The following is an 11,175-nucleotide window of genomic DNA, read 5'->3' on the forward strand; positions in this document are numbered from 1 at the left end:
ATGCAGATGTTTGCTATGGAAAACTTTGTGTATATTGATTTCTTGTAATTTACTAGAAAGTCAACTTTCTGCCTGCACTGCCACTTCCATTCAAATGTTCCAGGAGTTCTGGGAGAAAACCAAACTTTTTTTTTTTGCCTGTTTACTTCTGAGACTGAAGTGAGAGTATAAGAGGTAAGTGTCAAAGTGCTTGTTTTGCATGTAGACAACCCAGATTTTATTCTGGCACTCTATATGGTCTCCTGAGTCTGTTGTGAGGGATCCCTGAATAGTCAGGAGAATGCCCTGAGTACTACCAGATGTGGTCAGAACAAAAACAAAACACGCCCTCTCAAAAAAAAACATAGAGAAATGTAAACTTTCAAGAAAGTCTAGCAGTCTTGAATCTATTCCCAAATTGAGGAAAAATTCATGTTCTATTCTCACACACTCACTTTCTTCATATATACATTATCTGGGAGTCTAGAGCCAAATATGGATTCTCAACAGTTCAGAGAGCTATTATAAAATTTATCCATATCTTGTGGAGGAATGTAGTTAAACATCTTGCCATAGTTTCTTCCTCCCATGCTGACAAATACTTATCAGAATAATTAGGTACTTTTTTGTTTCTTTGATGGTTTTATAATGGTCATATTCAGATGATCTTCGGATGCTTGAACTATTCCTAGAGTGCCTGTACTGACAGTTCTGTACAAAAGCCTCGTTATGCAGTACTACCCGAGTCCTATGATGGTCAGAGGTCACTATGATACCTATGATACCTGGTATATCAATAGCTATATAGACCTTGATTTAGATTAAGGTCAAGATTAGGACCTTGGAATGAGCTATCTCCTTACTCTGATATATTCAATGTTTAAAATTTAATTAAAATTAGAAAGTTCGATTCTCCATGTCTGCACCCAGCGAGGTGTACAGACTCACTCTGCTCTTGAAATATATGTAAACCAAGCCATGAGAAATCATGGGTACAGCAGGCATGCAGCTGAAAACTAGAAATCTTGGGAGGAGAGAATGGGCCAAGTTTATGTCCTGCCAAAGCCTTATATGCTGCACCCATCAACCAACTCCCTCAAAATGGGTTGTTCCTTTATATATTCTTTTGTGTGTGGAGGGGGGGCACCTACCTATACAGTGCTGATTATCAAACCAGAATTATCTGCATGCACAACAAACATCTTACCTCTTTTCCCTATATTATTTCTTCAACCCGGAAGTTCTGCTTTTTTCTTTTTCTTTTTTGGATCACATCCAGCAGCACTCAGGGGTTACTCTGGCTCCAGGCTCAGAAATGGCTCCTGGCAGACTTGGGAAACCATATGGGATGCCAGGATTCGAACCAATGAACTTCTGCATGCAAGGCAAATGTTATCTTTCCAGTCCCATGGAAGTTCTGCTTTTAATTAGAAAACTGAATCAAGAAAGGTAAGTTTTATAGATCATGATTCCTGTTTCTACTTTGGGGTGCCCTTAGATTACTAAACTGTATCACCTTACAATAATTGCATTAAAATAACTATGTTGTTAGAATATTAGCTCTGAGACATTTATGGCTTTAGTGTCAGTGGTTCTCAAACTCTGGAGCACTAGCCACATGCAACCCACCAAGGACATTTATCTCCATGAAAAGTACATACAGATTTTTGAGCCTATTTTCTGTTGACTTTGAAATTGGGACAATCTACCAAATAGAACTAACTGGCTGAACTGCAGAATTGTGACTCTCTGAAAGATTCATCCAAGTCAAGCAGCCATCCTAATTTCTATGCATCTCTCCACTTTGAGACATATTACAATCTCAGGAAAAAATGCACTCAAAATGGCAACCATATTTGGCAGCAATTATGTGTTTTAACAGACTTATTTTTTCAGAATAAAACATCTGAAATGTTTAACTAAATATAGACTAATGGATGGAGTCTTGCATCACTTGTTATGTATGGAACCAGACATTAACCATGTCATTAGCCCAGGGGTCTCAAACTCAATTTACCTGGGGGCCGCAGGAGGCAAAGTCGGGGTGAGGCAGGGCCGCATAAGGGATTTCACAAAAAATAGTCCTCAAACATCATTATTAACATTTTTAATTAGTTCTTCTGAACATGAATAGAACATTGAATGAAGATCATTAACAGTTCTTCTGAACATGGCATCTTTTCCTATTCCTTGCTGCCAGAGACTTGACAGCACTTCTCACAAATCTGAACCACATTTGGCTTTAGAGAGGAAGCAGTTGAGACTCTCAGTATGGCTTGAAGACGATCATCATTAAGTCTAGACCTGTACTTGACTTATTGAAGTTCAATGTGGAGAATAACTTTTCACACAAATATGTGCTCCCAAAAAGGCACATGATGGGTGCGCTTGAACATTCGAGAAAGCTCAGGGAAGCTGGGAGGCAATTCTCTCAAAAATTTCCCATGCATGTCTGTTTTTCCACTAATCTCCCTGAACTTGGCTTTCAGATCAGAGTTGAATTGCAGGTCAATGAGCACCATTTGAAGCACAGGAGGGGCATCTTGCACATCAAAGGAAAAGGGGTCCACAAAAATATGGAAAGTGGCTCTGTGCTTTTTGAAGTCTACAAATCTGTGATCAAATTCCTTCTCTAGCTTAAAAATAGCATCAACATATTTCTCACCACTGAATGGTATGCCTGCATCCACAAGTTCCTTGCATGCTGGGAAATGACAAAGGTTTGTCTAAGAGAGCTGGGATTTCCATAACACAAGTTTTCTGGAGAATACTCTCACGTTGTCATAGGCAGCACTGATAAGCTGCCCCAGGCCTTGTAACATCTTGTTTAGTACATTCAGCTTATGTGTGATGTCAACAAGAAAAGCTAAGTCCATGAGCCATTTGTGATCACTCAGCTCAGAAACAGCATTCCCATTCTTCTCCATGAAGGCTTTCACTTCTTCTCTCAACTCAAAAATCTTTTCAGGACATTTCCCTTGCTGAGCTAATGTACCTCGGTGAAATAGAGCACATCTCCATATTCTGACTCCATTTCCTCTAAAAAAGCATGGAACCTCCTGTGCTTTAAGCCCTTGGATCTGATTTGGTTGATTCATTTCACAACAACAGACATCGCATTGTCACATGGCAGGCATTTACTGCAAAGGGCCTGCTGATGGATAATGCAGTGAAGAGCAATGGCCTACTCTCTACACCTCCTCTTCAAGTTTTTTTTTTTTTTTTGAACAAGTGCCACCAGTCCATTTTTCCTCCCTGTCATTGATGGCGCTCCATCAGTTATTATTCCAACAAACCTCTTCCATGGCAAACCTGCATTCTCAATGGCATCACACAGATGCTGAAATATCTCATTAGCGGTGGTCTGGCCATGCATTGGAATTATTGTGAGAAGCTTCTCTGTCAATTCAAAATTTAAATCAACACCACAGACATAAATTGTGATCTTCACAGTGTCTGTTATATCTGTGCCCTCGTCAAGAGCAACTGAGTATGCATCAAAACATTTGGCTTTCTCACACAGTTGATGATAAATGTCACTTGACATGTCAGAAATGCGCTCTGCTACAGTGTTTGCAGAAAGGCTGATTTTGCTAAACTGACCTTTCTTTTCCAGACAGATAATACTTGCAGCCTGTAACATGCATCTTTTAACAAACTCTCCTTCTGTGAATGGTCTCCCTGCCTTAGCAATCATCTCACTAACCATGTAACTAGATTTGACTGATGCAACATTCTCTTTAGTTGCTTTCTTGAAGAAAGTGTTGCCTTATTAGACATGCTTCAAGACTGACAACCTGCGTGGCTCTCTCATTTCCTTGATATTTTGTACATTCCTCAGCATGTTTAGTTGAATAATGGCGTTTCAAGTTGTATTCCTTGTACTCTGCAACTTTCTCTGAGCAAATAAGACATTCAGTAAGCAGATAATCGCAAATACTGTGATATTTGAAGGCCAGCCATGGGCCACAAAATGTTGTATGGAGGGCCACAAACGGCCCGCGGTCTGCGAGTTTGAGACTTCTGCATTAGCCAAAAGCAGGGTCATAGTTTGGTAAAATTTTTAATTTAAATTAAATTGTTCATTATAAATATTGAATCCATACATATATTGTTTGGGAATGCAATAATGTTTTTTTAACAGATTTTGAGTTGTGGGGAGATAGCAGGAATTTTCCTCCTTCACTTGTTTGATAAGGAGGCCTAATTTTATTTCAAATGCTTTCACATGTGATTGTATATCATGGATGAGCTTACCCTTTCTTTAAAGTTGCACATTGAAACTTCTGAGTAGCTCTATTGCATCTGTCAGAAAGGCAAGGTGCCATTTTCATTCCGCATCACTGAGTTCTAGCACTTCTTTGTTTTTTGAAAGCAGATAAGCTGTAATCTGTAGAAGTCATAAATGTCTCAAAACTCTACCTTGAACAATCCAATCGACATCTGTGTGTTATAGAACATCTTCCTGGGCTACATTTAGCCCATACAGAAATTTCTGTAATAAGATGTGCAATATACATAGAAATTTGTTCATAGATTTTTTTAAAACTATAGTTTGGCTCTCCAATGGTCTGAGGGACATGCACTCCCCCCGTTTAAAAAGTTTGAAGATTTAAAAAGTTTGAAGATCCCTAATTCAACTATTATAATTTATGCTTTTCTCAAGTAATAATTATAGGTTATAGGTTTTCTTTTACCATATCCAATGGTGCTCAGGGATTACTCCTGGCTCTGCTTTCATTAATTACTCTTATGGGATGCTGAAGATCAAACCCTAGTTGGACTCATGCAAGGCAAATGCCCTACTCACTGCGCTATTGCTCTAGCCCCTGGTTGCAGGTTGTCTGCCATTCTAAACATCTAAAGAATGATTATTTCTACCTTTTTGAATCAAATTCCCATAGAGAATTATGTAAGATTAATGGTGAATAAGTGTTTGAATTTAGTTTGTGCATGTTATTGGTCTGACATACATATTAATTTTATCACTAATGATTTTTACATGTATAACTGTTCCCTGATGACCTCATCAAGAGTGTTCACAGCAACCATAAATCAAAGGATACATAGTATTTCTCTAACTAGTATTCATAATTTGAAGTAATAATTTTTGTAGAAGACAACTAAAATTTTTCATAATAGAGATGAAGGCAAAGATCTACTTTTGAAATATAATACTATTGAAAAACTTGGGTCCTACATAATAGTAACTAGGGCATTTTTATCAGGAAAACATTATCTAGAGAAAAATTTAAGTGATTATTTCTGGAGGTTTTTACTGGATCTATTTATATAGATAGATTTTATCAAGTTATTGTTCCCATTGATCAATACCAATATTAATCATGCTTTCAACAATTTATATTTTTGGTACAAACTATAGGAAAAACATTTTTCTGAGCCAGATGCTCTCAATTTAGTTTACATTATAATTTCCTGGAGAATTTACAAAGCATATTGACAGGGGATCAGTCAATGTACAGCAGGTAAGGCACTTGCCTTGCATTCAGCAAACCAAGATTCAATCCCTGGTACCCTATCTGGTCCCAAAGCCTTGACAGGACCCTTGAGCAAAGGCAGGTGTGGTTGGAACACACACACACAGAGAGAGAGACAGAGAGAGAGAGAGAGAGAGAGAGAGAGAGAGAGAGAGAGAGAGAGAGACTCTGGAAATATTAAAACAGAACAGCACCTAATTTAGTAGATCTGGGGTAGGAACAAAGAATTTGTGTTTCTGACATTTTCCTTGGTATCTCCAGGTAGCTAGGTTGGGGACCATGTCTCAGAACATTTTACTAACTAAGTGAAAAAATACAAATAAGAATATCTCTAGTCTCCTAAATATTATATTATTTTTCAATAATACAAACATTAGCATAAAATAGTTTTCCATTTTCCTCAATGCAAGAGAGACAGACTTTATTTCCAAAAGATGTAATTGATTGATTTTTCTCCACTAGAGAATGCCGTAGATTAACACTTTCCAACAAAATTGGCTAAATGACTTAAAAATAGTGCAAAAAGGGGCCGGGCGGTGGCGCAAGAGGTAAGGTGCCTGCCTTGCCTGCGCTAGCCTTGGACGGACCGCGGTTCGATCCCCCGGTGTCCCATATGGTCCCCCAAGCCAGGAGCGACTTCTGAGCGCATAGCCAGGAGTAACCCCTGAGCGTTACCGGGTGTGGCCCAAAAACCAAAAAAAAAAAAAAATAGTGCAAAAAATATACAAAGCAAGCTGAATTTTCATTTTAAAACAGTAAACATTAATTTATTCCTAGACAAGCTTTGAGAAAAATTATCAGAAGAAAAACATTTGAATGTACAAAAACAAGCTAGGAGTCAATGATGTCAGCCCCCAAATTCAATTTTGAGTGAATATAGTAAGCAATGAATAAGGTAAGAGAATGGGGACATAATTGAAATTTATAGACATAAAAGCACAAGACTTAAAAATGTATTCTAGATAAGTGGAAGAGATTGTGAATGATCAAAAACTTATGTCTTTTGTGTACAAGGAACTGAGTTCTTACACAGTCTCTTACAGACTACAAGGACCCATAAACAATGCCAGTTGCGGCCCTGGTGGTTCCTACTGTTGCTGCACACAATCAACAGTGTAATGTCAGGTCTCAGTACTAAACTATTAGATTCAAATGCTTGAGCAGGGAATAGTTCCCAAATTTTCTGAGTATTAATATGGAGAAGCACCCCCAAACATACACACACATACATAAAAACTCACACACACTTTTGAGGTGAAGATAATTCTGAAAATGATAATAGATTTTTAGCATGAAAACCATTGACTAAATATTCATTGCTAATTATCAAAGTGAATAAAATTTTAAGGAAAACAACGGTAGGAAAAGAAAAATGAGCTCATTTGAAAGATTCATTGAATATTCAGATGAAAAAGTTCTACTAGGTTGCACTGTGGCCTTCAGTCCTGAATTCTAGGCTGTTGGTAAAGATTTACAAACCACCCATGACATTTACAAACCACTCATAATGATGTGTAAAATACCAGTATTAAATAAGTGAAGTAAAAGAAGTTCATTCAAAAGACAGTTATCTGGTATGGAGACTGAGATGGGAGGACAAAATTTCAGAAGCCAAAGGAGACAATTATAAATTACTTTTACTGCTAAAGAGAAGTTCAGAAGATTAGCTTTGAAAAATCATTAGATTTGACAGTTTTATCATTGAGAGCTTTGTTAAAGTGTGAAAAATAGTCTTTCAATTTCAGCGGAAAGAGGACTGAGGGTGAACTGACACAAGAAAGGAAGTAAATGTATAACAATCTTTTGAATAGCTTGTCTCTATGAAGTGAGAGAGAAAGGGTTGTGTTTCTTAGAAAAAAGAATGATGGGAATTTTAACATATTTGACATTAAGGGGAAAAATTCAGATAGAAGCAATGAAGAGACTGAAATTAATGAGAAAGAGAAAGCTTATGTTTGAGATCTCTTTGAGCAGGAGATATTTGATGGAAGTTAAATAATGAGTCCTCAAGTGGCTCACCTAAAGAATGGTGATGTCTGTGAATAATTCACCTAACATGAAGCAAAGAAAAGTTGCTGAAATGAAGAGACCCAAATAATTTGTCGAAAAGATGTTTGAAAGAGTCACTATGAAGAATAAAAGAATCCACATATGAATCAGTGTGCTACTTACAACTCAAGCAAAGTTTATAATGACACTAGATTTTTTCTCAGAAATATTTAAAAAATCAATAGATCCAGTGAGTAATAGAGAAGGAGAATTGAAAGAAGTATCAACAGTGGTTTCATTTCAGGATTACAACAGGACTATGAAATCAAGGATGCTTGCAAGAGCAGAACTAAGTGGTAGACAATGCAAGATTAGTATACTTGTGGAGGTAAACACAATTTCTATTTGACAGACCAGGAAAGGTAGGATTTAAAGTATTGAATATTGAAATGGAGAACTTATTCAACAGTTGCTACATTTATTTTCAGTTATCATTTATGTCATTTTAATTTACATATATAATTTTATCACAGTAACATTAGGGTATAAATAATCTTATATTAATTGGTTTAATCTATTTAACAAATCCAGGATATCTCAAGTGGCACAAAATCTTAGCCCTGAATTAGATTAATGAGTATAGAGCATAGGCCAATATGATGAATTTGATGGACAAATCACAGTGGAGGAAACCTGTCAAAATACTAACAAGAAAAAGCTGCTATTCTGATAGGTTGTAGAATTTAGAAGCTCTAAGACAAAATTAAAAAATGACAATTTCTCTAGATAACAGTGATTAAAATGAATGACAATTTCAAATCTCTATCCTTGAGAACACTAGAAATATTTATCCATCAGCTGAAAACTACAAAAAAACAAACAAAAAAAAAACAGTATCTGGCCATAGTGATAATATTGTGTTTAGGGCTCTTGCCTTACATGCTTCTGACCCAGGTTCAATCTCTGGCATTCCATGTGGTTCCTTGAGCACTGCCATGAGGGATTCCTCAGTGCAAAACCAAGAGTAATCCCTGAGCATTGATGGGTGTGGCCAAAAAAATGAATGGAAGAAAAACAGAATGATTTTCCAAAGAAAGTTCAGATTTCTACATGTAAGTTCCATCAGCTGACTTAACCTTTGTGATTATTAAACCAAGGACAAATAACAAAATTATGTTTCATTTCAACAAAAATGGCAATAATTTTAAAAGTTTATTTTTATGTATAGAAAAAGGTAAAAGAAGCCCTGTCAATTAAACTGACATATGATTTATTCTAAAATGTCTTAATCTCAAACTTGTTAAGACAAAAAAAAAGAAAGAATAAGAGATAATGAGCATCTGAGTGTTTTAGAATTGATTACATTCAGAATTTAAGACAAACAAATGGTTCTTTCCGAAGAAGAAAATAATGGAACTCAAAATAAATAGGATACATTCATAATTTAACATTGTTTTATACAGTATCTGAGAGCATTTAAGAAGACACTTATTACATGAAATAAAATTGGGTTTAACTAATCAAAATAAAAAGCATAATAATAAAGTTTCTTAGGAATGTTTTATGTTATTAATTTTTAGAAGTTCATAAATGATAGATAATTTAAAAAGATTCCTAAACTGTAAATATACACAGAAAATAAAATGTTTAGCAGGAAGTTGAACATGGGAAATAATTATAGAAAATGTAAATATTTTCTTTATAAAGTAGAAGAGAATATGGAAGGGAGGAGTAAATTTTCAAATAAAGGAATATTCTGTTTAGAACTAAAGTAGGAGCCAAGTCTTCTGATTCAGGGATGATAGAATGCTAAGCAGTATAAATAAAAATTGATAGTGAAATATTGAGGAAGAAGTTTTCAGAAAACTATCAAGGAAAATAATGTAAGGCAGGTGTTACTAATAATATGATAAACATAGCTTTCCAACCTCAAATTTACTGTTATTAGGTCAAAAGGCAGATTCACTGGCAAAAAATCAGGGAACAATGTGGCCCTTATGTGGAGCTCCCCGATCTGCTAAAAGAATGAACTGTGGTCCACCCACACCTCAGAGCAGTTGATCACGTACACAGATAAACTCTTGCCCCCACAGACTCCTGAGACTCCTGAGAAAGGTTGACAGAAATTTAGGAAAGAATAACCTTGAATCTACAAAAGAAACCATAGTAGATCTGTAAAAAAAAAAAAAAAAAAAAATCTACCATGGCTTGTGAGTAAAACTGCAATCCTACAGATCTAATCATTAGTAAATCCCTAAATAACCTCTGAGTTCAGAGTAGAAATGCTCAAGGAGGGGCAGGAGCAATATAGCACAGTGAGGAGGTCATTTGCCTTGCACAATCTCTGGATTCAATCTCCAGCATCCCATCTGGTTCCCCAAGCCTGCCAGAAAAGACTTGTGAGCGTAGAGCCAGGAGTAACCCTTGAGTACATCCAGGTGTGGCCTCCCCCAAAATTGTTTAATGAGCTCAAAGAAACAATGGAACACACTGCCAATAAAACATAAGATATGATAGCATAAATTTAAAAAATTGCAAACAGAAAAGATGGAGCTGAAAAAAATCGATACAGGAAATGAAAAAATTATTGAATGGTCTCATCAGCAGAGTAAGAGCTGATGAGGAATGAATTAGGGAGCTTGAAGGTGAATTTGGGTATCCCCCCACAACAACAGAAGATGAAAAAAAAAACCCTCAAAACAAATGATCAGATGACAAGAGAACTTTGGTGTCAAGTTAACAAAAACAGCACAAGTTTCATTGTGGTCCCAGAGAGCCAGGAAGAAAACACCAACAAAGAAGCAAGAGTCAAATATATCATGGCTGAGAATTCCCACAGCTGAGAATAAATGCACCCACATCCTGGATGTCAGATGAGTATCAGCTAAAAGAGACCCAAATAAAAACACATGTCACTTCCAAATCAGAAAGATTGAGACCATAGGTAGATATAGAATACTGAAAGCAATTAGATCAAAGAAGGAAATTACATACAAAGGAGCAATCTTAAGATTTACAGCAGACTTATCAAAAGAAACCATTTGGCTTTGGAGATAGTGGTAATATATACTGATAAAACTCAATGAAATGAATGCCTCATCAAGAATTACTTTACCTATAGCTTCTCGGCTTTTTTGGCTAAGAACAAGTGTAGTATTTTATCATCTTAATATCTGATATGTCCTCTATCTGAAAACAATATATTAAGTGAATTTTTGGAGCTGGGGTTCAGAATAGGAACTTGCTCTGTCTGCTCCCTGCATTGACCTGGTATTGCAGTACTTCCAGGAACTGTGCACCTTTGGTATATATAAGAAAATAACTTACTTCCGGGGCCAGAGAGATAGCATGGAGGTAGGGCATTTGCATCGCATGCAGAAGGACAGTGATTTGAATCCTGGCATGCCATATGGTCCCCGCAGCCTGCCAGGAGTGATTTCTGAGAATAGAGCCAGGAGTAACCCCTGAGCGCTGCCAGGTGTGACCCACCCCACCCCACAAGAATTACTTTACCCAGACTGACCCATTCATATTTGAAGTAACAATGCATAACATCACAGATAAACAATAGTCTAGGAATTTCATAAATCTGAAAACATCCTTAAAAGAAGACTAAAGGAGCTACTTCAAGAAAAGACAACCCCCCAAACACCAAACTTGTATAGAAATATGGCACATAACTCCATGGCAATAATTTCTCTCAGTCTCA

At 36.5% G+C, this 11,175-nt stretch overlaps 1 non-coding gene across 1 annotated transcript; it reads left to right on the plus strand.

The window, feature by feature from the left end:
* Window positions 1–10,583: 10,583 nt before the first annotated feature.
* Window positions 10,584–10,770, plus strand: LOC126026511 (U2 spliceosomal RNA). The gene has a single exon (XR_007501757.1). It is a non-coding gene; the product is annotated as a U2 spliceosomal RNA (small nuclear RNA).
* Window positions 10,771–11,175: the final 405 nt, after the last annotated feature.

Source organism: Suncus etruscus, chromosome 13 (genome assembly GCF_024139225.1).
Source record: "Suncus etruscus isolate mSunEtr1 chromosome 13, mSunEtr1.pri.cur, whole genome shotgun sequence".
In the NCBI taxonomy this organism is placed as follows: Eukaryota; Metazoa; Chordata; class Mammalia; order Eulipotyphla; family Soricidae; genus Suncus; species Suncus etruscus.